This window comes from Triplophysa rosa, linkage group LG3, assembly GCF_024868665.1.
Source record: "Triplophysa rosa linkage group LG3, Trosa_1v2, whole genome shotgun sequence".
In the NCBI taxonomy this organism is placed as follows: domain Eukaryota; kingdom Metazoa; phylum Chordata; class Actinopteri; order Cypriniformes; family Nemacheilidae; genus Triplophysa; species Triplophysa rosa.
Genome location: NC_079892.1, coordinates 2,975,839 through 3,003,334, shown reverse-complemented (window position 1 = coordinate 3,003,334; position 27,496 = coordinate 2,975,839). Strand labels below are relative to the sequence as shown.

Below are 27,496 nucleotides of genomic sequence, written 5' to 3'. Positions count from 1 at the left end.
GTTAAATATTAAATTTGGAAGATATTTTGAAGAATGTTGGCAACCAAACAACTGCGGTACCAGTATTGTGTGTAACTAGTTACCAAGTAATTTGTTACAGTAATTTAATTACTTTCCCCTTGAAAAAGTAAAGTAAGGGATTACAGTTATTTTTTCTGTAATTTAATTACAGTTACTTCTGATGTAATTAAAATAAATACTGTGTGTAATGTATGTGTGTGGAATAGTGGAATTGACATCAAAATTCAAAGTCTAACTTTAAAATCCGTGCTTTAATGTATAATTCTCACATTTGTAATACTTTGGTCAGTTAATAAGAGTACTTTATGTAGTTTAATATTATTTATTTGAATGAATTAAATAAGCCGTTTCATGTCTATCCTTGAACCACTCAACTAATCAAGGTTAATATAGGATATAGAAAGTAATTAGTAATAAGTAACTAAATACTTTTTGGAGAGAGTAATTTGTACAGTAATCTAATTACACTATTGAATATGTAATTAGTAACTAGTAATTAATTACTTTTTCAGAGTAACTTACCCAACACTGTGCGGTACCCATTCACTTAAATTGTTAAGACACAAAACCAATGCAAGTGAATGGGTACCGCCAGTGTTCCTTCTTCAAAATATCTTCTTTTGTGTTCTGCAGAAAGTTTGAATCAGTGGCGATCCGTGACTCCTCTTCCGGGGAAGCAGTAATGCGAAGCTCGGCAAAACATGTATTTAGCCCGTCGTGTGTGGCGCATCATGTCAAAATACGTGCCTGCTGCAGACGCGTCGAAAGGGTTTTTAATAAAAGAGACACTCGCGTTTGCTAGATACTCGCTTAGTCTCGTGTGTAATCAGGGGTAAGTGTTAACGCAGTGTCTTCTGAACGCGAGCGTCTCTTTTATCATAAACCCTTTCCACACGTCTGCAGCAGGCACGTATTTTGACATGATATGTGATGAACATAGGTTCACATGAAGCGCTGAACACGTATTTTGTATTCCTGCTTCCCCTGAAGAGGAGGCACCGATCGCCACTGGTTTGAATCGAGAAGAGGGTGAGATTAAAATGTTCAAGACAACGTAAAACAGCGTTCACAACACACTTGGCTAAACCAATAATATTGGAGCCTCCTACGTGAAAAAGGTACTTTTTTATATACTGAAGTATTTACTAAAGTAAACTGTACATGAATTGTAGTATACAGCAGTATATTATGGCAATCTGTAGCATCATATACTCTTTAGTAAAATGATCAACTATACTGTAGTATACTTTAAAATCACTATAGTAAACTGTAGTACAATTCCTAGATAATACAGTGTTTTCGAACCTTACTATAGTAAATATTCAAGTATACTACAGCATTTACTACCGTAGAATACAGTTACTATAAATTGTTATACTAAAGTATTAGTATACCACAATTTACTATGATACTGTTTTTTCAACGTGGAATGACATCACATGACATTTGTAACATAGTATTAAAGTCCAATGTATGTAATTTAGCAGCATCTTGCGGTGAGGTTGCGAATTACAACCAACGGCTTCCGTTTTGAAGCACTATGGTGGCTGACACAGGCCAAAAAAAGTCATCACTTTTTGCTTCTTTGCCAAAGGAGATTTTTACGAAATGCTCTCTGTAGTGCAGTTTGTCCGTTTAGGGCTACTGTAGAAACAACATGGCGAATTGCATGTAAGGGGACCCGCGGTGTGTGTATGGAGGAACAACACTGACTGATGAATCACGAGCAATAAAACCAGGAACGTTTATAGTTCAAGTAAATACAGACGTTCATTTCGAAGCAAGCTAACAAGATTTTTGTCTTTTCGGTGAGCATGTCAACGTCTGAGCAATCAAACCCACAGCTCAGCATCGAGAGGACGATTAAAACAGAGAAGATGAACAAATAAAGTGAGACATTCTCGTTTCCTCCCAGCCCGACACAGAGGCCTGATGCGTGTCAGGATGAATAAAGTTTCTGCAGGAACCAAACATCGTGCTGGATATTTGGCGTATTGACTAAAAACAACGGACAGGCCGTCTACAAGAACAAGACCAAATCCTTCACGTTCCTGGGAGGGAGGGAGGGATGGGAGACAGAAAGAAAGAAAGAAAGAAAGAAAGAAAGAAAGAAAGAAAGAAAGAGAGAGAGAGAGAGGGAGGGAGGGAGGGAGGCAGAAGGAAGGAAGGAAGGAAGGAAGGAAAGAAAGAAAGAAAGAAAGAAAGAAAGAAAGAAAGAAAGAAAGAAAGAAAGAAAGAAAGAAAGAAAGAACAGAGCTGTCACTGGGTCATTTTAAGTTGTGGTTGAACGTGTGGTTTACTCGCATCTTGAATGGCACATGTGGGGAAGAAACCGGGAGCGTCTCTTATTTTCCTCTGCTGTTAAGAGGGAATCATGCGAAACTAGACAAATACGCTGTAATCCGAAGAAAGAAATACATTCTCTCACGCCACACGCGCCATTGATTTCTTATTCTCCCAGAAACATTTAATGAGTTTAATGAGTGGCGCGAAGAGAAAAGAAACAGACGAAACTTAACAGAGAGCAAAAAATCCAGAGGTGTAACAGAAGATGACTAACAGAGGAACAGGTGCTGGAAGTGACGGTTCCCACGATGAAACCAGAAGAGGTCTGAGATGCATGAGACCAAAGCTCCATCACATCTGTCTGCGAGCCGTTGCTGGACCTTCAACACATCTTGCATCAACTGAGAATCAAAGCAAATATTTAGAGAGGAATTTAATAAGAATGAATAGTGTCGTTTATTCACATTTAGCACCCCGTTCTCTAAAGGAATTATACATGCATTTGTAAAAGGGATAGTTCAGCCAAAAAGACTGAACTCATCCTCATGTCATTCCAAACCTGTATGACTTTCTTTCTTCTGCAGGACACAAAAGGAGATATTTTGATGAATGTTAATAAGCAAACAACACTGACCGTCATTGACTTCCATTGTATGGACACAAAACCACAAAGACATTTCTCAAAATATCTTCTTTTGTGTTCCACAGAAGAAAGAGTGCCATACAGGTTTTGAACGACACGAGGGTAAGTAAACGATGACAGAATTTTTATTTTTGGGTGAACGATTCCTTTAAACAATCGTGTGATGAATTACTGTGGCCACAATAGCTAGAAGACGTACACAAACCTCAGCGTTCACGGCATGTGGCTAATAGTGCAATTTGCGAATAAGCTACATCTACTCTACGTCTAAAATAAACAGAAATTCAGTGTTTTTTTGTTGTTTTTTCTTTTAAAAAGATTCACAACAAACCCGACGCAGATGATAAAACTGGATGGTGGGAGGTTAGCGAATAAGACAGGTTTACGCGACAACACCGCTCATTACTTAGTTGAGTAAGCGTGGCATTAGATATCGATGTTTCCAGACAGATGTTGTACGTCTGCTGACAGGCTCTAATCCACGAGCTGGCAGGACCTTGTTTTAGCAATGAAACCAATTTAAAATGCTGAAGAGCCATTAGAGAGACAGACCGTAACGTGAGATATGAACATTCTCCTGAACACAGAACCATTAGCGCTAGTGAAAGAGAATGACTCGTGTGGTACGTAGTACGTACAGCCATTACGTCGTCCCTCAGGGTCAGAAACGGCCCCGGCGCCGAAATTCGGTGGCGAGCTGCATGGTTTCATCCACTCATTTGGATCCCCGGTGGAACAACAGTCATGTGGCGCTAAACATTATCAATAAACTAACAGCAGCTTGTGTAAAATTACTCAAGGATTAAATGGTAATTGCGTTTGTCAAAGCAACGACTAAACAAATCCACTTTCAATTTGGTCCTTATCTACAAGCGCCAAGCTGCCTGAAGTTCTCATGGAGAGGCGGGCGTTACGACCAACATATTTTTGGTGTATATGTTACAAGATTTTTACCGTATACTGTACTTTAAATACTGTAATGTTTGATCGAAATAAAAATGAATGGAGAAATAACCTCAGCTTTTTCAAACCATATGACTTTGTTTCTGTGGAGCATAAGAGGAGAAGTTAGTTACCGCAGTCAGCATCCATTTACATTGTACGGAAAAAGAACATCATCAACACTTTTTCCTTCACGTTCAGCATAAGAAGAAATTGATTTTTATTTCGAAACGACATGTGTAAATGGAAATTAAAAATTTCTGGTTGAACCAACCCTTTAAATTCCTCACAACAAGAGCTTCCTGCAATGCCATCATTAATAATATTCATTTTCCTCCTCGTAAAGAGAGAAAACTGTAATGTTCCCTGCACGCAAACACCAGAAAGACTAAAATCCACAAGACATTCGACGCCGAGGGAATATAAGCGAGATAGAAGGTGAGGAGACGAGCGAGAGGCGAGTGGAAAGGAAGATCAAGTCTACTCGCTGGAGTGCCGAGCGAATTCGCGGGTTCACAGTTTGGGGTCTGCGAATCCGAGCGTGTGAATATTTATTAAAAAGCGCGAGGAGAGTGTGAGCCGATGGCTCATGCTTTCTTTTCCTCCCCTTGATTCTGACTGAAAATTGAGCTGCTGCCCTCAGTGCAGATCTGAAAGGATTTTAGACTGTGAACATGTGAGGGTATTTGAGCGAGAGAGACAGTTTGAAGGGATATAACAGCCTTGTTCCAAACCACTTTTCCGCCCAGACACTGTAATACACTGTAGGTTCATGTAAATTTATGATCATCCAGCGGGGAGAACTCTCGCCCTGGAGCAAGACTTCCCTGTGGCTTACCAGCCTACGCTCAACCCACCTCAATATTGACCTTGTGTTTTGATTCCCTACACTTGTTCGACTAGTTTTTCATCAACATCCTTTAAACTAGAAGTGTCTGGAGCTTTTGTTAAATTAAAACTTTTTTCTGGTCAGTCAGTAAATAATCCACATCCTGAATAAGTGAGTAATGTGCCTTTCAAATGGTATATATGTATACTGTATACAGTATATGTACATATACATATATACATAACTGAATGCCACATCACTCAACATTCCTTTTCAACATAACAGCAGAAACATTTATTATAAAATGTATATGATATAGCCAATAACTAGCAAAAAAAATTGTTCTATAGTAAATTTATACCTTCTAAAAAATGTAAACATTTTGAAGAAAGGCAGAAACAAAAGGATTTGCAAATGCATAAATCTACTATAGACCAAAATGAAAAATATTTTATGAAATACATTGAATATTTTTTTTCTTTAATATATTTGTAAATAAATATTCGTAAAAGTGCATTCATGGCCTGCATAATTACTGTGATTTTACATGATCGACCTTAAAAACTACAACTTGTAAACTACGCATTTTCTGAAAGATCCAAGATGTACCTCCTGACTGCCGCAACGTTTGCAAAAGTAAAAGTAAGGAGTGAAAGTAATAAAGTAGTTACAGTATCTCTCAATATTTAATTATGAATCATTTTTTCTATATTTCATTTATTTTTTTAATCATTTCTTTTAAATGGCAGTCAATTTAGACTAAAGTTCAAATTACTGCAAGCACAAACATACAACAAATACAAAACGGTGTGTTGCCATAGAAACCTAGGTATAAGAGACGTCAACGTCTCGTTATTATGGGAGCTGCGACATGGCGTGACGCAGCATAAAATAAACTATATAAGACCTCTACCTGCACGACTTGAAAATAGCTGCGGGGAGGCATTTTCAAGATGGCCGCCGACTGAACTGACATGTTTTAGTAATAGAAACCGAGAGTAAGAATGACATCTGACCCTATCAACAGTTGGCCACAAACACACCTTTACACAAACAAATAATCACCTCAGGCAAACAAAGCGCCCGCCAGAGTCAACGTATTGGCAGACGAAGAGCTCGATAATGGTTTCGAGGGATTCTATCACTCATTAGAACTGAGGCAGCAGTGGAACGCAAAGATAAGCGTCGGATCGGTGGTCTGTGACAAGCTCGTCCTTATCTGACGGACCAATCGAGCGTCTATCAATACAAACACACAACAACAAGGAGACCAACACCTGTTTAATCGAATCTCATGCAAAAGCAAGATGACCCACAGGACGGCCAATAGATGCACAACGAAAAGACAGAGAACATCCATACTTAGACAAACACAATTGATGGAAGTGAAATGCTCAAGTGATTTAAGAATGACGTCAAACAGAAACAAACAAAATTGTGTCCCACAGGTCAAACTGCTAATCATCATTAGCTTTTGCAAACTGCGATAAGCTACGAAACGGTTTTTTTATTTTCAGTAACTTTAGTTAAAAATAAACAATAAAAACTATGAGTAAAATGTAAAAAAGAGTGCATAGTGTTTTAAGCTTTTTCAAGCAATTTTATACTTCGGGAAGATGTAAACAAACAAAGTTGGTCCAGAAAAACCCGTTTCAGTTTTTTAACACTACACAAATGTTTGAACAAAATACAACCAACAGAACATTTCTTACCAACTTAAAGTGTTAAATTAATATTTTTAAGATTTAACAATACATTTCAGATTAAAAAACGTAAATAAAACAACTAGAAAAATCGATACTGGAAATGCTTCTGGACCAATTGATACATCTTGCGAAGTAGTCTCAATACCTCAGATTTACGATATTTCCCACCTCAAACCTAGAAAAACGTCTGGATTAGTAACAATAAAACATTAACGTTACTAATTATTTAGTAACATTTCAATATTCAAAGTGTTTATTTACATATAAAGTGAAGCATGCAGTGGTGCTGCATTTGGGTCACAAGATGATCACAGACCCATTCCAGAAATTACTTCCAGGTCGAGGTGGGAAATATCCTAAATCCAAAGTGTCTGGAACCCAGCATTGCCATATACTTCAAAGTGCGTACTTTCTCATCACCACTTTCTGACCGCACGGTGTAAGTATGCAAATTACAAGTGGTGTTTGATTAGCTTGTTCAGGTGTGCTTGATTACAGCTGCAGGACGGTGGATCTTCTGCTGAGCGCGCCGTCTACAGCGATGCTCAAAAATAGACCGTGATTACCGCCAGCGGTGAAGCAACGCTTCCTGTTGCGTTACGGGTTCAAAATAAACCTCACTTTGAAAGAATCTGTGCACTTTGCCCTATAAAAGCGTTTCATACCGAACAACACAGCAACAAATGCAGCAAAACCCATTCGCGCTAACAAAGGCTGGTATTGATTGACTGGCGATGGTTTTGAAAGGACTGTACCATTACTGATGTATAAACCTGTAAATATCCATTACACCTAATGGATCACAAGCCATTAGAATGAGAATAAAGGCAAAATGTTTACAGACACAAAAACATCCTGCGATAATGGACAATGCAAGAAATGAAACAGAACAAATATTATGAAATGTGAGACTGAACGATGCACTGACTCGCATTATTAACAATGTTTAACAGCAACACATGTAGATAAAGTTTCAGAGGGACTTTTTTTCTTCCGCGGAACACAAAAGAAGATATTTTGAAGAATGCCGGTAACCAAACAACATTCACCCTCATTGACTTCCGTTGTATGGGCACAAAACCTCAGAGACATTTTTCAAAATATCTTCTCAAACGAAAGTCCCACATACAGAATTTTTATTTTTGGGTGAACTATCCCTCAAATCTAGAAACTGTGTAAACAAATCATAAACAGACAATGGACTAAAACACGGAGAGGTGTTTGCCTCCTCATTTCAGAACTCTACCTCACTGATGTGTGTCTGTTTGTGAGCGCGTGTTGTGGCCCTGAAAACCTGCCCGGATTCCTGCGAGAGCCCCCAGCCGTCCGGTAATGAGGCAGAGAAAGAGACCGTGTCAAGAAGTGGATTCTTTCTGCTGCACGCCATCTGGAAAAGGCAAGCTAGATAAACAAGAAGCCCGCTTGTATCCCTCCTCACGCACACACACACACACACACGCACACACGCACACGCACACACACACACAAAGCCTTTTAGATTGTCAGGGACTCTGTCTTATCAATTTCCAGCCAGATACAAACCAAAAATGAGAAAACACAAAAGCAGGAGCAGACAAGAAATAAACAAGATGTGAATTTTCAGACAACAATGGCCGCCATAAAGAGATGATGGCCTAGGTTGTTTTTTAGGGGCCTTTCGGTTTTCTATCTGGTCAGGCTTCATCCCAAACCTCGCACGGTAAATGGAAACTTGGAACCAACAAACACGTACGGTCACGGACAAAAGAGGCTGTTAAAATGGCTAGAGACTTTAATGGCGCGCAGAAGGAATCACGAGAGGCTAAAATGTGTAAAAGCTGAAGGGAAGGTTTGAACTAAAGAAAATATTAATTAGTAAATAAAAACACCTAAGCTTGTTAAAAGTAGCAACCAAACCTCAAAACAATGTAACATTTGTCCCCATATAGACGTTCACTGATCTGTTTAAAGAGATGTTCACACAAAAACGAGAATTCTTTCATCATTTATTCATCCTCATGTCGTTTCTTTCTTCTGCAGAACACTAAAGAAGATATGTTGATGAATTTTGCTAACCAAACAACATCGAACCCAAATGACTTCCACTGTATGAACACAAAACCACTGAGACATTTCTCAAAATATCTTCTTTTGTGTTCCACAGAAGAAAGAGTCATATACACACTTGATGAGGGTGAATAAACGATGACACAATTTGAATGTTTGGGTGAACGGTCGAGCGCTTCGTCACGGCTTTCTCTAAACTGTAAGCACTTTTACACAGAGACAACACACCTGACCTTTATCCCGCGCACGCGCGACAGCATCAGGTGACCTGCGCCGTTCGAGCGTGAAGGGGCTCAGGTGGCAGGTGAGAGATCTGGGGGGGCGCTTGACAAATAAAGTCGGTCAGATAACGGTACGGCAGCATATCCCAGCAGAGAACGTGGACGGTGAGGAATCAGACGGCTGTCTATTTGCATTAAATCAGCTGGGGAGTTTGACCTGATTACTAACCCGCCGGTTCAGGCAGCGCTCGGAGAACAACCTACGACGATGAAGGAGTCACCGCCGAACCACTGAGCAAAGAAAACAAAAACATCTGGGGCCAAGAAGAGAGTACAATACCTGGAGAAGATGATACGGTAAAATCTCAGATTTTTGCTTATAGGACCGCAAAACTTTCTAAGCCAATCACCTGATCTGTACATGCCATGTGACTTATCTCCAAGGAGATGCAAGATAATGATGCTCAACAAGAACATGCACGAAATATCAAATATTTCCACATATTTCTGAAATACCACAGACATTATTCTCGGGACCTCAACATGCAAATGGCTTTATCTATAGCCGTCTATGCATATGCTTGGTGTAGGTAGGAGAAAATACTTTACTATAAAAAACAAAACACCTTTAATTAATATATTTAGCTACGTTTTGCTTATTTCTGCTTGGCTTTCGGCTTTGTCATCATTTATAATAATAACCTTGGACACTATGGAGGTTTTCGGGACGTGCTACCGTGTCGTAAAACTGCGTCTTCAGCGAACCGTCGCAACCCAATCCCCCAGTGTGGGTCAAGGGGTTGTGGGTAACAACCCAGGAAGCGTGAACAGATGCATACTTTAAAAATCGACCAGAAATAGTATGCCATCTGTGCACCTCTGACATCATGTTTTCAGTATACGAATCCCTTGCGTGCCATAGTGAAACTTAAAGGGAGTGTTTACCCAAAAAATATTTTTGTTTTTTCATCATTTACTCATCCTTACGTCATACCAAACCTGTAGGACTTTGAATGACAGAAGACAAAAGAAGATATTTTGAAGAATGTTGCTAACCAAACAACACTGGCCCCCATTGACTTGAACAAAACCACTGAAACGTTTCTCAAAATATCTCATCTCAGTTCCACTGAAGAAGGAGTCAAATACAAGTTTTGATAGGGTAAATAAAAGATTTGTGAGTGAACTATCCCTTAAAACAGTAAATCAGAAAGTTAAGAATTAAGATTAAAACATACGTTCACATGCTACGTGAATATAAAAACCACGTTTTGCTTATAATCTCACAAGCAAAAGGTCTCTTCATAACTTCTCGGTGTGGAGTCCGGTGTACACACCGTCCTCTTGCGGCCTGATATTACGAGAGCGATAAAGGCCCGGCATTCATTTTTAATGTCACAAATGTAATGCATTACCAAGGGTTCAAACACACACGTGCGGACAAACACAAAAACGCACACCTCATTAAGCCGGCTGGAAAACTGCTCTAATATCCCTGAGAGGAGTGCGGCGTAAGATCTGCCACGGCACGAGACTAATGCGACTAACCGTTTGACTGGAAAGTTCACAGAGACCCTCAGGTAATGGAGCAGGACCTCTGGAGACAGACTTCAGTCTAGCGGAGGGATGGAGGGATGGAGGGTTAGTTATGCCACTGTTTAAATCATCTGTAGAGGTCACGGTCACACCCCGTCTCGTCTAGCGGCGAACGACACGATCCGGTGCGATCCGGACAAAAGAGGTCTTAATACGTCATAATACGCGCCGCTGTCTGAGCTACAAAAATATTAACAATGACATTCTAGTTAATATCAATAGTTCTATAGCAAGTGTTTGGTACGATAACGGACGCAAAAATGACACACTACTCCCCGAATTACTCATAAATTGTGTTACAATATGTAAGTTTAAAAAGTTTTTTTTTCTTGTTAAAGCATAAATCTCACAAAATTTTGTTAAATATATTTTTAATACATTTACATATTATGATTCAAACAACGTAAGCAATATGAACAAGGTTAATTTAATTTATAAAATTTGATTTATTTTTTTATATTATTTGTATTTTTTTTGTTTATTTTATATTATTTATACTCTCTTAATAGTATGAAAAGCCTTAATATTTAACACAGTTTTTTTGCTTTAATCAATTTATTTTGTTAAACAAGAAAAAAGCTAAGAAAGGATGGTTTTTACAGTATTCACATGTTGCCGAGAGCATCAAAGCATCACCTGACAGTTCATTGTTTACGTTCTATAATCACACGATCTTAAACAACCGTCAATGTCATTCAACACACTTAAGTTTTGTTTTATCAGCGGTGAAAAGCACTTCACCACACCTACACTCGAGCGACACTTCACAAAACAAACACAAATTAATCCTACTGACGCCATTATAAAAGCATCTACTTACGTCAAGGCCTGCACGGTTCAGCTCAACATGGAAACTGATTTTTGTTCTGACTAAATACATTTTTCTCAAGCAGGGTCTGGATGTTTTATCATCATGGCAGATAAGATGGCATGTAATCCAAGTTTAGCTAACAAGTTTGTCTGTCGAGACAAACAGGTGAGAATGTTTTTCTCAAAGACTTTTTCTGCAAATCCTGGTGAAACTCTTAAAGTTAAAAAGTAAAGTGCACTTTTTAGTGAAATGTGCATGTAAACACTGTGGCGCTTTTAACTAAAAATAACTCCGACACAGTAACATTAGCTCAACCAACAGCGTGAGTTTGAGGCGATGCTCTCTTTTTCGACCAGTCGAAGAACGCGGTAGAACTTGTGAAATCTGCATACACTGTATCTCAACGTTGCCCAATTAAAATTTCGCGCCCGTAAGACGCACCTTATATTTGGCCTTTGGCCCGTTTTAAATCCCTTCATATTTAAATGTATTTCCCCTCCTGGGACGTTCCGTTTAATACTAAGGTCATTACACCATCCGTTTGTAATTTCTGCAGCTGGTGTCCAACAGCCGGCCATAATTAACTTCAGCCGGCAACTACTTAATTCTCAGAATGAATCAGCATTTCATCATTATGTCCTTCCCCAACGCTTTCAATTACCTGATGCCTAATAGTGATTCTGCTTTCTGAAGCAATGACATCTACAATGCAAACAACATAACTCTCTCTCCTGTCGTCTTCCGTTTGGGGAGGTCAGGAAGGATGAGGTCATCGAATTCCGAGCATCATGAGCACGGCATGCGCCGGACACCTGAGCTTAGCCGATCACGACAGAGGTCCTGTAAGTTTAAGGGCCAGATTTACCAACAGCTTGCGGCGGCGCAAACGCCTCTTTCGGCGTAAAAAAACGCATTGTCGGTATTTACTAAAGTCAAAATTGGCGCAGAAAAGGCGTGGACACAGCTGTTGTTGCGACTGAACTCACTGCATATGCATTCGTAGAAGTTTCCTCTTCAGAAGCAAACAAATCATTTACTTAGATAATTAATTCGGAAAAGCGTATGAGTAAACGCACCGCTATCGATGATTTTATTACCTTTGGGAGGGGTTCAAGCAGACCAATCACAGTGCTTGAGGTCCGTGTCGAATTGATACATTGTTACAGTTTTGGAAAGGCGCACGTCATGCTACGGCGTAGGGTACGCGGCTCTGCGTAGGCTACGGCGTAGGTCCGACACAGAAGTAAAAATTGGACTTAAGAGTCTTAAAACTGCAACCCGTAAATTTCGCAACTATGGCGCCATCTCTGTTTGAAACATAAAATTTACAAACTTCTCTTTGTCATTTTAAGTCAAATGACGTCAAACTAACAGTTATGAAATCAGACCGACGTCTCAAATTATTAATCGTTATTATAATCTTACCGCTGCGAATCAGGACAAGGTAAGTACGCACTCACAGATTTTTTGTTTATTTTAGACAAAAAAGTTATGGATTGCAGTTTAGAAGGCACGTAAACAAAAGCAGACCACCGATCAGCTACCAATTTGAGTAATAAAGAAAATGACAAAATATGACTATATATTCGCAATAACTAGTGTACACAAAGCAACATGCCAAAAAACTGCATGCCAAGAAAACTGAATACATGTAGAATCGAAATAGTACAAAAATGAAAACATCTACAACTAACGGAACAAAACCTCATCCGTAGACTTTTCTATTGGCCTTCGAGACAACGCTCTTAAAAATAAAGGTGCTTAAAAGGATTCTTCACAGCGATGCCATAGAAGAGCCATTTTTGGTTCCACAAAGAACCATTCAGTCAAAGGTTCTTTAAAGAACCATCTCTTTCTTACCTTTTCTATAATCGGAAGAACATTTTTTCGCCACAAAGAACCTTTTCTGAAACAGAAGTTTATGTAACCAAAAAGTTCTTCTATAGCATCAACGAACCTTTTGAAGCACCTTTTGCAACAATTGCAAAACCCTGAGATCGCAACTGTATAACCAGTCCTACACGGACCTGTCGGTGACATGTGTTAAACGGATCCACGAGGAGAAATATATCTCAATAATGTTTCAAATAATACATGTACCACATCAAATCTGACATACGTGCATTTTTTGTAATAGGTGTCTTACCGGACTACGATGGGCTCCTCCAGCTGAATCTGGTTCCTCTCAGGATTCCTCTCCTCCGACATCTACAAGAAACATCTTTTGGCTCTTTCTTTCTCGCCAAATTCGCCTTCGTCTTCTCACTGGGGGAGATTAAAAAAGATTATTTACTGTTTTGTGAAAAGCAACACACAATAAAAATGAATATATTCAATACATGAACAAGCAAGATGTGGGGAATCTTTAGATTCTGCGTATAAGCCACAGATGACACAAACTGACAGTTAACAAACATGTTTTTCTGAGGAACATTGTGTGCGTTTCCTTGCGTAGCGCGATACGGACCTGATGCATACCGAGTATGACAAGACAGCCGCATGCCACATCACGTTAGGGCGTTTCGTGAAAAATGTTTCCTAGTGCCCCATTTACGCTGATCTGGAATCAGATTCCACTATTTCAATCCAAACATCCCTTCCAGGTGAAATATGCAAAGCAAGAACTGCACAAACGAGCTGCGGTTCAGGCAGACGCTCGCCCTTACCTCTCATTAGATAAGCAATATTGTTGTAAACGACAGAGGCGTGTTCGTCACATAATCACATTCGTTCGCCCACAGCTACAAATTATTACCGGCGAGGAAGGCGACGTAAACCGGTTTCAGAAAGGAGAACGGCACGCGGGTGGCCGAGAAACTCGTCTTAATTGATATTCCGAACCGACTTTGTTAATTAAAGCGCTGATTATCCTGCCAAATGGGTCATGACAACTGGAGGCGATGGCTTGTCCTTTAAAAGCAATTGTTAAATTTGTAATAAATTGTCTCGGTTCCCACGAGTCCCAACTGGAGGCGGCGACCCGGATGAAGGAATTCTTGCGTGCTCAGAAACAGAGACAAAAAATTGATCTGAAGGATTCACAAAACTCAATCAACCTTAAATAAAACTTCACTTATAAGAATTTGTACTTTTTTATGAGATGTGTGTGGACCTTGAATGCCTTGAATGCACTTGATGTCACTTTGGATAAAAGCATCTAGCAAATGCGTAAATATAAATGAAATGTGTTTTTTTAGGCCTAAGCATGACTACAGCGAAAGAGAAACTTGCCCTACACCATAAATAAGTTTGCCAAATTCAAGAGCTGCTTTTACTTTCATGCCACTTTTTTCCGAAAAAGTAAACACATCTTTCTGTGAGGATGGCAAAACCTTAAAAACGAATTAAAGCACAGATGGACATCTGTGCAGTCTGAGGTCTCTAATGGAATCAGTAGCCAGATGATGTACAAAGAGTCCCTTCTCTCTCCTCTCATCCCTGTGTCTGTGCGTGTGCGCTTGTGTGCGATGGTATTGGGTGGATCTTCTATAGTTTGGCCTCAAGCCGTCCATTATTGGCCTCCAAGTTAGAGAGACAGACAGTGAGAGGCTTTCGCTAACAGCGAGATAAAGTGTTGTTATCGGCCCGAGAACGTTGAAAACAGACCTCGTTTTATCAGAGCGGTCCTGAGATTGAATGACACTTGAGGACTTTCGGAAAGAAACTTCAAGAACTGCCAAAGTGCCCCATGAACATAACATTTAAATCACCGCTGCTAGATCAGGCCGTCTAACCTTATCATTAAAGGGACAGCTCACCCAACCAAAACTAAAAATTCTGTCATCATTTACTTACCCTCAAGATGTTCCAAATCTGTATAAATGTCTGTGTTTTCAGATAAACACAGAGAAAGATATTTGGACGAATGCTTGTAATCTACCTACTATGGTAGTAATGGTGGCCAAGAACTGTTTGGTCACAAGCATTCTTCCAAATATCTTTCTGTGTTTATCAGAACAAAGACATTTATACAGATTCAGAACAACTTGAGGGTGAGTAAATGATGACAGAATTTTCATTTTGGGGTGAAATGTTCCTTTAATTTAATAATAGGAAAAAACTACCATGTACTCCAAAAAAAAACAAAAGATGAAAAACCGCACAAAATAACTTCTTTGTTAAGTATTTAAATTGAATGAGTACTTTAAAAGACAAAAAAATCTTCAGACTGAAAAAACATAAATGAGATATCAAAAACAATGTCTCAATCTGTGTTTAGATAAGTTTACAATCAAAACAAAAATCTAAAATTTTAGTGTGGACTTTAAAATTATGACACAAGATAAAGTTTGAAAGCTCAACAACTGGGCAAGAACGTTGCCGCTGTTATCCCAAATGAAAAGAAAAAAAAAGAACGACATCACATGAAATATCTTTTATAAGTTAAGTATTTAATTTGGCAGATATATGTGATATATGCTTATAAATTTTGACATTTCATGCATGGAAAGAAATGTAAAGGTTGAATTTTCAGTCACAATGACTCATTGTGAAAAAAAATATTCATACAACAGATCAACAAAATCTACCTGCTTGATTATCAAAATACAAAAAATAAGTTATTCAAAGTCAACTAGCCCTGCTCTACAAGTTGTTCCTCGACCACATGCCATTAAGAAGAAGAAAAAAAATCACCTGACCTGATTCAACAACCAGACGCACATGGTTACAGATGAGAGCACGACGCATGTCTCATACGATCCGGGAGTATCCGTATCCTTGTCCTGCGACCGTGACCCTACTTGGGTACCCCTTGGCCCTCGGGCGATAAGAACGGGCTCTCTGCATGATGCTGGAAAGAGATGAGACGATCTAAGACGGCAGGGGTCCGGGCCCCCCTCCTCCAGCCTTACTAAACCCAACCGTGAGATTGGCACCTGAACGCAACCCACACCTGGTAATGAGATCACTTTCTTTGATACACAAACGTGGCCACAGGGAACACGCACACCAGACACAAAAACACGCTCTAATGGGCTTCCACACGCTCTTGGCTCAAGGACGGGTCACAGAGACGCAGATCTGGACACGTCTGTTCACAGGACTAAATTATTGATCGGTATTTGACAATCGTGGATCTGCTACCTGAGCTTGTGCACCAAACGAAAGAACAAAATGAAAAGTATCGGCTAAGATGAAAGACAAACTCTGAGGATTTATTGAAAGGTGTGCGTGCGAGCTAATACGCGGCAAACAAAATCGATCTGCGTTGTTGTGAATGAAAACAGCAGGCCTGCGTTGGGTTCTCTTAGCTTTGAGCTTTAAACCATTCAGTGAGTGCTCTTGCTGGCGGAAATCGAATCTTCTGGTCTTAAAATCTATCAGCGAGAGAAAGGCCTTGCCGCTGGGCTCTACAGGGGGGCTAGCCACACCATTAGCCTCTCCACCGCAATTACTTCTGGATTGACTGGGTCGCCGCGTTATTTTTAGTTAGTCACTTAAAGCGTGTGCTTATAGAAGCCATTTAACCCGGCAGGAGCCTTGACCCTTGCTCTTAAAGATGCGACACCGGGACGTTTCACAAAGCGTAGGTCTGTCGGCAGTTCAGCGTACTTCGGAAAGGACAACGAGTCCCTCGCTCCTGTCCTGTTTGCTCCGAACGAGTCTCATTCATCCTCGGGCTAAGCTCTGGTCAGTCTCTCTGTCACGGTTTGCGTGTCACGCGGCGACTGCGTTTTGTTTAATGAGCTTACGGGGAGATTCCTAATGAGATTCTCCGCTGTTGAGAAAACCTGCCAGCGCAAACCCAATTTGCAGGATTTACACCACAGATCCAGTCAGGTCTTGTTTTTTTCTGTGTTTGGATGCTTTAAATTGGTTGGAGTTCATCAAACACTCGGATAGCAAAGAAAACTCTCGAATCTTTTTTGATGTCTCATTTGTTTCTCCTATGATTGAGTGAAAGAGTAATGAGAAAAAATAGAGACCGTTTAAAGGGATAGTTCACCCAAAAATGAAAATTCTGTCATCATTTACTCACGCTCATATAATTTCATACCTGTATAAATGGTAGTGGATGATGTCCCAGAACTGAAAATCGCTAACATTCTTCCAAATATCTTTCTCTGTGTTCATCAGAACAAAGACATTTATCAAATTTATACAGATTTTTGGGTGAACTATTCCTTTAAGATTTGACAATTCTTATACACGGTCTTATTTGTGGACAATATACGCATGTAAACTAAAAAAAGAACCATATATTTCTTTGTCATCAAAACCATTAGCTTCCTCTAAAACTACTTCCCTTTTCACCAACTGGACACAACCAGAAGAAAATGTTATTTGCTCAGAGTTCTCAACTGTGTTTCAATCGAGTATTAACTCAGTCTTAGATGTTTCTCCTGAAATTGCTGAGGAGAACAAACAGAAACAAATGAGACAATTGTTAAAATCCAAGAAGAGTACGAAGGTGTCAAATGAATGTAGATTGTAGAGGTAAAACCATCTGGATTTGGGTAAATTTGATGAGTTCATATTGAGATCTTCAATAATCTTGACTTTTGATCGCAGACTTGACAAATCTGAGCTCAGATTGAGACATTGTTGACATCTCTTCTCAACTAACGGAGACATTTGTGACACTTTCTTTCTCATAATAAATATTTGAGACACACATGAGATTTAAGCAAACGTTTTCATCTGCTCTCCATTTAATCTCATTCATGTCCAGGAGAACTAAATGAGAAATTAAAGAGATCTTGTGTCATTTTTCTTTCTTACAAGCAGTTTTACGTTGATCAAGTCTTCTGCTTCTCCGATCATTCTCCTGAAAGAACAAAAACACAACGTCTCCTCTAGAGTTTTGACGAAATCTCAATAATATCAAACTGTCCTCAGATAAAATAAAAGTGCAATAAAATACAATGAAAACATTTCACTATACAGTAGACTTCATCAAGCTATAAAAGATGAAGCACAGAGAAAAAAACATTTTCTGTGGTTGCATGAAACATGAAAATGCATGAAATATTAAAACCTTTCAAGTGTTTTTCTGCATTGTTAAAAAACCTTGATACCAAGAGCAAGTGCAAAGAACTTCACGACACACGCAATTCTGTGAAGAAAAGGCATAATCTTATCACCTCATTCAAATTTCTCACACAAAACCCCGAGCAGGTTCTGAGAGGGATTGTAAATACAATATATTATGGATTATGGCGAAGTATCATCCACCCCCAAACCAATAAAAGGATCTCGGCAGAAAAACCCGAGAACTTCAGGTGAAGCTGATCACCAACAGCGTCCACGTTTACTTTAACAGACTATCCCTTCGGTTTCTCGCCTCGCCGTGGACTTTTACTGTCATCCGGAAGGTCATAAAAATGTTAAGAAGATTGTTTGTCAACGCTTGCGCACGTCTGCGAGAGCCACATTAGGAATGCAATGTAATTTTAGTGGCTTTTTAAGAGGTTTATGGTTATGTAAATTCTCGCAGTGAAAGTACGTGCCGATTATGAAAAGCTGAGAGTTTTCATTACGACTGAAAATAAACTCCGGCCGACACTAAACCCAGCGGGATGTGGGTTAGGCGTAAAAACCAACCCAGCCAATAACCAAAGTAAAAACAAAGAAGTGAAGTAAAGCCGTTCTCTAAATATTCCAGAAGAACAGATGTGTGTAGATCTCTAACTGTGCGTGGATCTCAATACAGTCGAGTCTACAAATCACACGTTGTTCCTTGCAGGCTTCGACGTGACAGGTTGTTGGAAGCAAAACTCCTGCAAGCCAATTATCAGACAAACAAGCTAATCTTAAAACGAGATCCCAGAGTGCATTTAAGCACAAAAACACTCATTTGCAGTTTAGCAATGCGCTAGTAGCATCAACGCTGGACGATAGCTCCTCAAAAGAGCCGTGAGATCATCTGTAACGTTTCACGATCCCAGCACCACCGTCTAAAGCTAATGGCGCAAATTAAAGGTCTGAACAGTGAGAGAATGAGTTAACCTCAAACGCATGCTAGCACATCAAACGAAACGCAAACCACGAAGCGGGAACCATCTGTGCACAACTGTAGGAAGTGAGGTTTTGTGTAAAACTTTTGCATTCGCAAAAAAAAGGCAGGGTGGCAGGTTTTTGACGTCTGCGAGCAGATGCTAGCATGTATTTAAACCGTTTATAGGGTCTGTGGCACAGACTGTGATGTCATTCGCTTTAAACGCTAAACAAATGCAGTCAGGAATGTGATCCAGAGAGACTACAGCTTTGCTCAGCTCCCAACTTTGAATTCTGGGATATCGCCTTCGGGTAAAGGATTCTAGACCAAAAAAAAGATCTGTTGTGCAGCGAAGCACATCTCAACCCTCCAGATGAGACCCAGTTATACTTGTGAATTCATTACACGCTTGCACTTACAAAAGGTACTAAGGTGTTTCAATGTTTTTGGGCATGGGAATAACACGTTTTTTGTATGAATACCAAGGAAGTGGTTCTCAATGACACGCAGGCCAAATATGGGTCGCGGTCTGTTCTGATAAGGATGAGAAACAATGCTAAATAGGAAATGCAACTATTAATATGAGTGCGCTGAGCTATGTTAGCAAAAATAAATAGCCTTATCTTTCAAATGGAAAGGAAACAATGTTTTACATCGGTTTATTAAAAGTAAAGTTAGATTTTGAGAACATCTGTGTTTGGTTAAAGGGACAGTTCACCCAAAATAAAATTTCTGTCATCATTTATTCACCCTCGTGTCATTCCAACCTGTACGGAATATGACTCTTTCTTCTGTAAAACGCAAAGATATTTAGAGAAATGTCTTAGTGGTTTTGTGTCCATACAATGGAGGTCAATGGAGGCCTATGCTGTTTGGTTATCAACATTCTCCAAAATATCTTCTTTTGTGTGCTGCAAAAGAAAGTCACATAGGTTTAAATTGACATGAGGGTGAGTAAATGATGAGAGAATTTTGGCTGAACTATCCCTTTAAAATACAACAAACAATTCTATATTGGATCACCAATTGTGATCCGATACGAAACCTGGGTCTAAATTAGCAAGCAGATAGCAGGCATGAGGATGGGAAAGAGACAAAAACATACAAATGCAGCGCACGGCTGTGTCAAATTGCAACCCTAGATTACCATCTAGTGAATACTGAGTGGTGTAGACTATAGTGTGTATATTGCATACTAGTAAGTAAAATAGTTTGAAGTTTGTTCTTCAATAGACGTTTTGAAAAGTATACTAGATTGCTGTCATATGACATCACGTGTCTTGCCGGAATACTGAAAACACTGAAGTGAGGTTGTGCGAATGACAAGAAATAGAAACTACAGCAAGGAAGCTGTAGGAGTCAGAAGAAAAATTGCAGGGAGGAAGAGATTCTGAGTTCACGAAACCAAAACAACAAACATGAAAATCAAAGGGTTCAAAGTCTGTCTCTCTCTCTCTCTCTCTCTCTCTCTCTCTCTCTCTCTCTCTGTTTTGGGTTTGAGGCACATAGCTGGAATTCCTGGCTGCGTTTCAGCATTAGAAAGTTTCCGTAGGAAGTCCCAAAGCTGCAGGTCTGCTCCTATCACCCTAAAGCCTCTCTGGGTCACTTCCAAACATGCATCTGGTCCCCAGATCCTCCTACAGGTACCAGAACCAAAACAGGAGCTGCGCTAGTCTGACAGCCAGAGAAAAAGGGAAGTACAGACAATATCACCAGCTTACCAGTTATTGTCATCAGTGGTGTCGGAAATAAAGGTTACGACCTCATAAAAAAGGAGATTTCAGATCTCATTAGAGCAACCAATGGTTTTATTTTCAGCAGTGATTCTTAACTGGCAGAGTCACGGACGATAAGTAAAAACAACGCTAAATGCAAACTATAAAAGCAACTAACCATATAATTGTGTATAGAAAGGAGAGTAAAAGCAAGTTAAAGATTCAAAAGGGACAAAAAAGCTTGTCTTTTGCTTTTACGTTGACATCAAAAAGGCTGTGTGGTCACAGACAAACCAAAAGACACCAAATACACTTAATAGCCTATGTGTTTATTTGTGTAGTACACCTAGTTGCAAAATAAATGTATATTTTAAATAATATAAAATTAATCAAATAAAATGTACGATTAAAATATATTTTTATTTTATTTTAATATTTATTTATATTAATATATACTTATTTATTTTAATTAATATGTAATAAAATATTACAACAAATAAAGTATTGTATCCATTTCTGTCTTTGGCAATCATCTCACCTCTTCACGGACGTCTTGCCAGATTGCACCAGCTTTTTCTTCGCCCAGGTTGGTATGACCTTGCTTTCCAGCTGTTGCCAAATATATGACCCATAGTTCACGTTACGGCCCCATAGAGACTCATCTATTCAATAAATAACAGCCATGAGACTCAAGCCCCCGACCGACCATACGTGCCAAAAAAAAAACACCGCCCGTACAACCACCACGTTACCAAAGATGTGGTGTCAGTAATTAAAACTCATCGCCGTGCGAAGCAAGTGCTCTGTTTGCAGATTGAACATGACGTTACTCAGATTTGTGGAAATGAATTACACCCTTCAGTGCCCAAGTGAATTCCCCTCCAGAATGATGGGAAAAAACAACCCTTCTTGGAAACAAAGGTGCGGCAACGTCACGCTCGTGGAGGGGATCTATCATTTTGCACTTATCCGTTTCACTGAGAGTGGTTCAACCGTTAAATCTCTCTGTGCGCCCGGATAAATAAAGCATGCGTTGGTTCATCGGAGAGATTATGAAATAATGCCTCAATCCATCGTTGGTTAAACTGCATTGGAAACATTTTGGCAGGCGTCATAAAGCGTTTGGTGAAAGACAGAGTCAGATGAAACTTCTATGCTCATTTTTGGGGGGCAAAATGGGTAATTCTGCACAATGGGTTTTAAAAGCGTTGCGCTGAGCCGGGAGTTTTACACACTTATTGATGGCTGGAAGCTTTATCAAATTATCCCCCAAAAAAGTTTGGGGCGCGCTTTAGATCCAGCGTGGGCCCGATGATACACGGAAAAAGCTCATTTAGGTTTCGCCGTCTCGAATTATTCGCACCCGAGCAGATTTTCACACACAAAAGAAAGCGCTCGTGTCTTTCAGACCCGCAAACTACTTCAACAAAGGGGTGCGTTTGGAATCGCTACTGGATTTTCCACTATAATAGTCAGTGACTTGGCAGTTTCCCAGAATAAACTAAGTCTTCGATTAATTAAGACCGTCAATAGTAATTCTTCTTTTATTCCTGAACCAGGCCTAATCCCCACTTGCCCCATTTGCTTCAACGGGAGGGGCCGTCTGGGCTCGCTCCAAACCTCAATCCGTACCGTAGAGCGTGTCTGTGGAAGAGCAGAGTTTTGACACGGGTGCCACTCTTAAGACGGGAGCGCTGGCTTTCTCACACGGGGCGGTAATGGTACGCCACGGTCTCGGGCCGCTCTGATAGCGTGTTATGCTTGTAATGAGAGTCTTTGAAGCCAAAGCTGGAGATCTTGTTCTCCTGCAGGCAAGGGTTTTGTGTAATGTGCAAAAGTCCCTCCTACACATTCCAGTGTTATTTTCTTTAGAAAACTCTTTTTTTCCCCATAATTCATCTGTGCGACCAAAACAAGGCTTAAGAGATTTCTCCCCGTCAGCAAATGAAATGCAAAGACGAAAAGGAATAAAGAAAGGAAGCAGACGGTGGTGGTTTAGTCGGTTCAGCGTACAGTGGTGTACATGTGATGCTTGGGGTCATAAGATTCTTCGCTGCACAAAGACCCCCGGGCGGCACAGATCTGTGGCCAGCTGTTGATTAGCCAGCGTGAGAATGAATGCGATCTCACCTTATGCCCGTCATTTCCCATGATGCTCTGTAATCTGATTCATCCCAGCCATGCGGGCCGGCGGGGGCATTAAAACTGCTCTCTTGACTTCGCACATCGCCAGCGGTATAATGACCAGAGATGAGACCTTATAGATTCTGTAGGACTGACGCACAAACAGACCAAAGATATCGAGCTCACACCTCAACGTGGGAATCTAGGGAGTTTAGGGAAAGCAGACTACAAACAAACTTCTCGGAGAAATAAAAATAGACACAGAAGAGACGATATTTAATGTCTAGTATGAGTTTTAAGCATTTTACATTGGGGGTGCAATGATACACAGCTCACAATATGATACAGGTTCACAATACGATATCACAATATTTTATACTTTTTTCAATTGAACTAAAATTCGAATAATTTCCAAATGCGACTGATTTCCAAAAGCTTAACAATATTTTTCTCAGTTTTGTTGTACATAAAACAACAATAAAACATAATATAAAACAATTGACAACATTCAAGGTTTCAATGCATTTTTTTTGTAAAAAAAAAATTGATTTAATTTTAAAAATGTAACTGGTCTGTCTGTCACTGAAACATAAAACTATATTTTTTAATGAAATTAAAAAAGGAATTAAGAAATCTAATCCCCATAAAAACAGGTCATGTGGTGGCGCCTCAACCAAAAGGACTAAACTTTTATAGAGAAAAACACTTATCAGATCTTTTTTGTACCGTGAAATACATTGTGCGGTGACACAATATATTGTTACACCCCGCATAACATCGATGCCGATGCCATTGCAGTTGATAGCAAACAAGACCTAGCTATTTATTCATGAGAAATGTTTATATTGAAATGTCTGATTTCCGAATACAAATCTGAGCACACATTGAGATCTCTTTTTATATAGTCAAAAACAAACACTTATCTTATTTTTTGTATTGTGCCACAATATATCGTTACACCCCATAAAACATCATTGTCGATGCCATTGCAGTTTATGGCAAACAAGACCTACTTCTTCAAGAGAAATGTTTATATTGAAATGTCTGACTTCCAAATCTGAGCAGACTTTGAGATATTGTCGAGATCTCTTCTGAAACTCTATAGAGGAGACGTATGTAGGAGCGTGTATGATTGTTTATCAAAAGAAAAATCTAAAAAAATGTCCACTAGAAACAAGATTTCCAACATGTTTTTCAATCTCAGTCTGTAGGCGATCCAACCCGGACTTTAAACCAATGAGATTTAGCTGTGGGCGGAGCTACTCTGCACAAGATGACTAGACATTACCAAACAACCAACAAAATGCACCGTTGCGCTTCACTTGACACTGTTAGTTAGTTAGTTAGTTAGTTAGTTAGTTAGTTAGTTAGTAATCATTTACTGTGCCACACCTACTTAGGACACATTTTTCTTACTAACCAGGCATGCACCCGACTGTGAGTGTGAACTACAAAAAGAATCTAATGTGGAAATTCCAACGTCTCTTCTCGGACAAAACCAACAAACCTCCCGTCTGGGGCAGAACCGAGGCCATGGAGTTAGGAAACGCGTGCCAAACTATTCAAGTACATCAGAGTCCAGCTTCAAGCTTGAGGCCAGTCTCAACACACTAGTGCCTACCAGGAACATCGTCAGACTTTTCCAGGAATCTCAAATATCAACAAGCTTTATTTTAAGTGCACAGATTCCTGACCAATCCAAGAGGCTAAAAGAGCAGCTGGCAACGTCGGCGCACGCTTACGAGCCAAACCACGGGAAACAAGGAAGCACTGTGCCATTTCTTCTTTAGTGATGTGTTTATAAAAAAACCTCTTTGTTGATGGAAAACCAGGCCGTTCCAAAAAGAGGAAGTCACGCGTTACAGAAAAAACGGTGAACGTAAAAGCAGAAATAGCCTGACACAAAAAATAGAAATTAATATACAAACATTACCATCCCATCCTCGGGCAAACATCAGACAAATGCCACTTCTTTATTTAGCGTTTGATAAACACGAGCGCTCGGGCCGGAGCGGTTTTACTGACAGCCCTGCGGGTGATTGTGGGTAACAGATGATTTCTGAGTGTAAAACACAGGGACGTTGGGAAGGTGAATGAAATCGTTCAGCTGCGTGGAGGGGGCGCATTCATCACGCCTCAGATAAGAGGGCACTCGCTCTATTCCAACCGCTCGGAGAAAGGCAGATAAGCCGCGGGCACGAGTGGGGCCTGGTTTCACGTCGGGTGCGTGCAGATGGCATGCGTTTACAAAAACCCTGCCTCTCACCACCGTGCCACACCCACCCCGGCTCCGTTGCCCCCACACGGGGTGAGGTTCGGGCTAATCTGGCTCGTTTGTTTAGATCCATTTAATGAGGATAATCCCCCCGAGACATCTCCTCCCTTTCACTGGAGAGCTCGCGCAGACACACAGAAGAAGCCCATAAAGACGCAATTTAGTAGCACAACAGGGCGTTATAGTGAAAGAGAGCCTGTGTGCTACAAACGGAGAGATTTACACAGTTAAAACACACAGAGAGAGATGGACCTGTTGTGTACTGTATCCGACACAGACACACAAAAACAAACCATGTGGGGGGGGGGAATAAAGAACGTGGTCTTAAACTAAATTTAATACAATGTCCTGATTGTATTGATTGTATGTACGTGTGGAAGAGACACAACTTACACTTGTAATGTACCAACTTCATCACTACTTGTCATCAATCTAATGAAACTATTTAGATATCAATTGACAACAAACTCTTAAAGAATGACAAACTATTCAAACTAATATGAGATCACAAAATGTGCAAGCACAGAAGAAGAAAAAATGTTATAGTTTAAGTAGATAAATGCCATGCAGGACACTCCTGTCACAACTGTCAATGTATTTTTACAATGTTGGACATACTGTCTTCAAAACTGTTTGTAGAGAAAAATAAAAAGCTAGATGCTCTTTATGACACCTTCCATTATGAATAATAACTTTACTACTTATAACAATGCATAACACATATTTAGCGAATGCTGATTCAAACACTTGGAAATGCCAAAAAACTTACGAAAGCTCTCTGTGTCCTAACTGTAAAATTATACTGGCTTGAAAAACAAATGTCATTGATCCCGCAGCCCCAGTTCAAACAGATCCCGAATTATGTCCGGGTCCGATGAGGACAGTAAGCTCGCTGCTTCACGATCTACTCCTCTACTGTTTCAATGTCACCCAACAAACGCACGTCGCGCGTCCGTTTCCCACCTTCATCTGCTCGCGTTTAAATGACGAACGCGTAACCGCGCGCTGCAACTTTCCACACTGTCTGTCTTCAATAACGGGAACGCCAAATGTGTGAGCGTGTCAAAACGAGATCGGACATGAAGGCATTCACTCACCTTGGCTCTCGGACTGCCTTTAGAAATCTGTCAGATATATTCCCGGTGTCGGTGCGCGGAAAGTTCACATTTCAGCTGCGCCGCGGAGCTGCGGTTCCGGGATTCCCGCTACAAAATAACAGATCGCACGCCAGATCCACGCCCAGGTGCCTGATCACGTGATATATCCAGGTGAGAAAGAAACGCACGCGAACGCACACACTCGCGCGCACACCCGGGAGGTCCGATCGCGCTCGCCTCCTCGTGCCCGCCGGTCGCGGAGAGCTGAACGGAGGAACGAGCCCGGTGTGTGTGCGTGTGTCAGTCTCCTCCCCGTTTCAATGCTGAGGGCTTTAAACGACAGAAAACGCAAAGAAATGATGGCGAACTAAGTGCTTTGATTTAAATCCTATGCGTTTGATGGGAGATTATGAGATATTTCACTGATGCAACCTCTTCAAAATCTCTTTATTTGTTTATTTTTTCGTTCTTTGCATAAGCAAAAGAAAGAAAGTAATAGTTTTTATGGTCAAATAAATATGATTTAAAAATGACTTATGGACACCATATGTGTAGAATTATATTTGGGATGAGTCGTTGCACAGATATTGAAGTTTTGCTGATTATCCCCCAGACTACCCCCCCTCCCCCATGGGTCCATGTCCCGCTCACATCATCATCACTTTACCATAGTACCATCAGAAAAGTTTAGACGTATCTCTCCATCATATTTCAATTCGTTTTATTTGACTATTTTCTATTTAGAGGTTTATGGAGCGCAGTCAGCACTCGGCAAGTCACAACCTTCACTTTCCTGACACATCAAACTCCGTCATTTCTTTAATCTGCCAACAGTTCAAGTCACCTGTGAAAACCTAACACGCTTCCACATCCATCTCGCTGCCGTGGGACCCGGCGTAGTTTATTTCTGTCAAGGGCCGTCCAATATATTCTCTTATTTCTGTCGCGCTGCGTGGTGGAGCAAAATATGAAGTGTTCAATCAAACACTAAAGTGTCAAACTTGGATCTCTACGTAGGGTTCTATTGTAAGAGGCTGTAAATTGTAGAGCTGCTATTTGCGCAGGGCCCCTAGAGAGAGCAGGCTGTAGCATGTACCGATGTCCAGATGTCATCTATAAAGAATTTTCTTTGTGAACACTGAACATACTTACATGATATATAAACAGATGTTTCCACACAATTTAAATAATAAAATGGCTTTTTTACAGTACATTACAGATTTTTTTGCATTATATTAATAGGGT

The 27,496-nt window shown here is 40.2% G+C and overlaps 1 protein-coding gene across 5 annotated transcripts in view; it reads right to left on the bottom strand.

The window, feature by feature from the left end:
* The window catches only part of plxnb2b (plexin b2b), a 109,584-nt gene extending 83,022 nt beyond the window's left edge, over positions 1–26,562 (bottom strand). For 2 of the 5 annotated variants that reach the window (XM_057329394.1, XM_057329391.1), the window contains exons 1-2: positions 26,252–26,562; positions 13,248–13,366 (exon numbers count right to left, since the gene is read on the bottom strand). The gene's annotated coding sequence lies outside the window, so the exon portion shown is untranslated. Of the gene's footprint in view, positions 1–2,581; positions 2,709–7,673; positions 7,815–13,247; positions 13,367–25,923; positions 26,177–26,251 lie in introns of those variants that run through there. The other 3 variants (XM_057329395.1, XM_057329392.1, XM_057329396.1) reach the window with 3 other exon arrangements.
* Between the last annotated feature and the right edge of the window lie 934 nt (positions 26,563–27,496).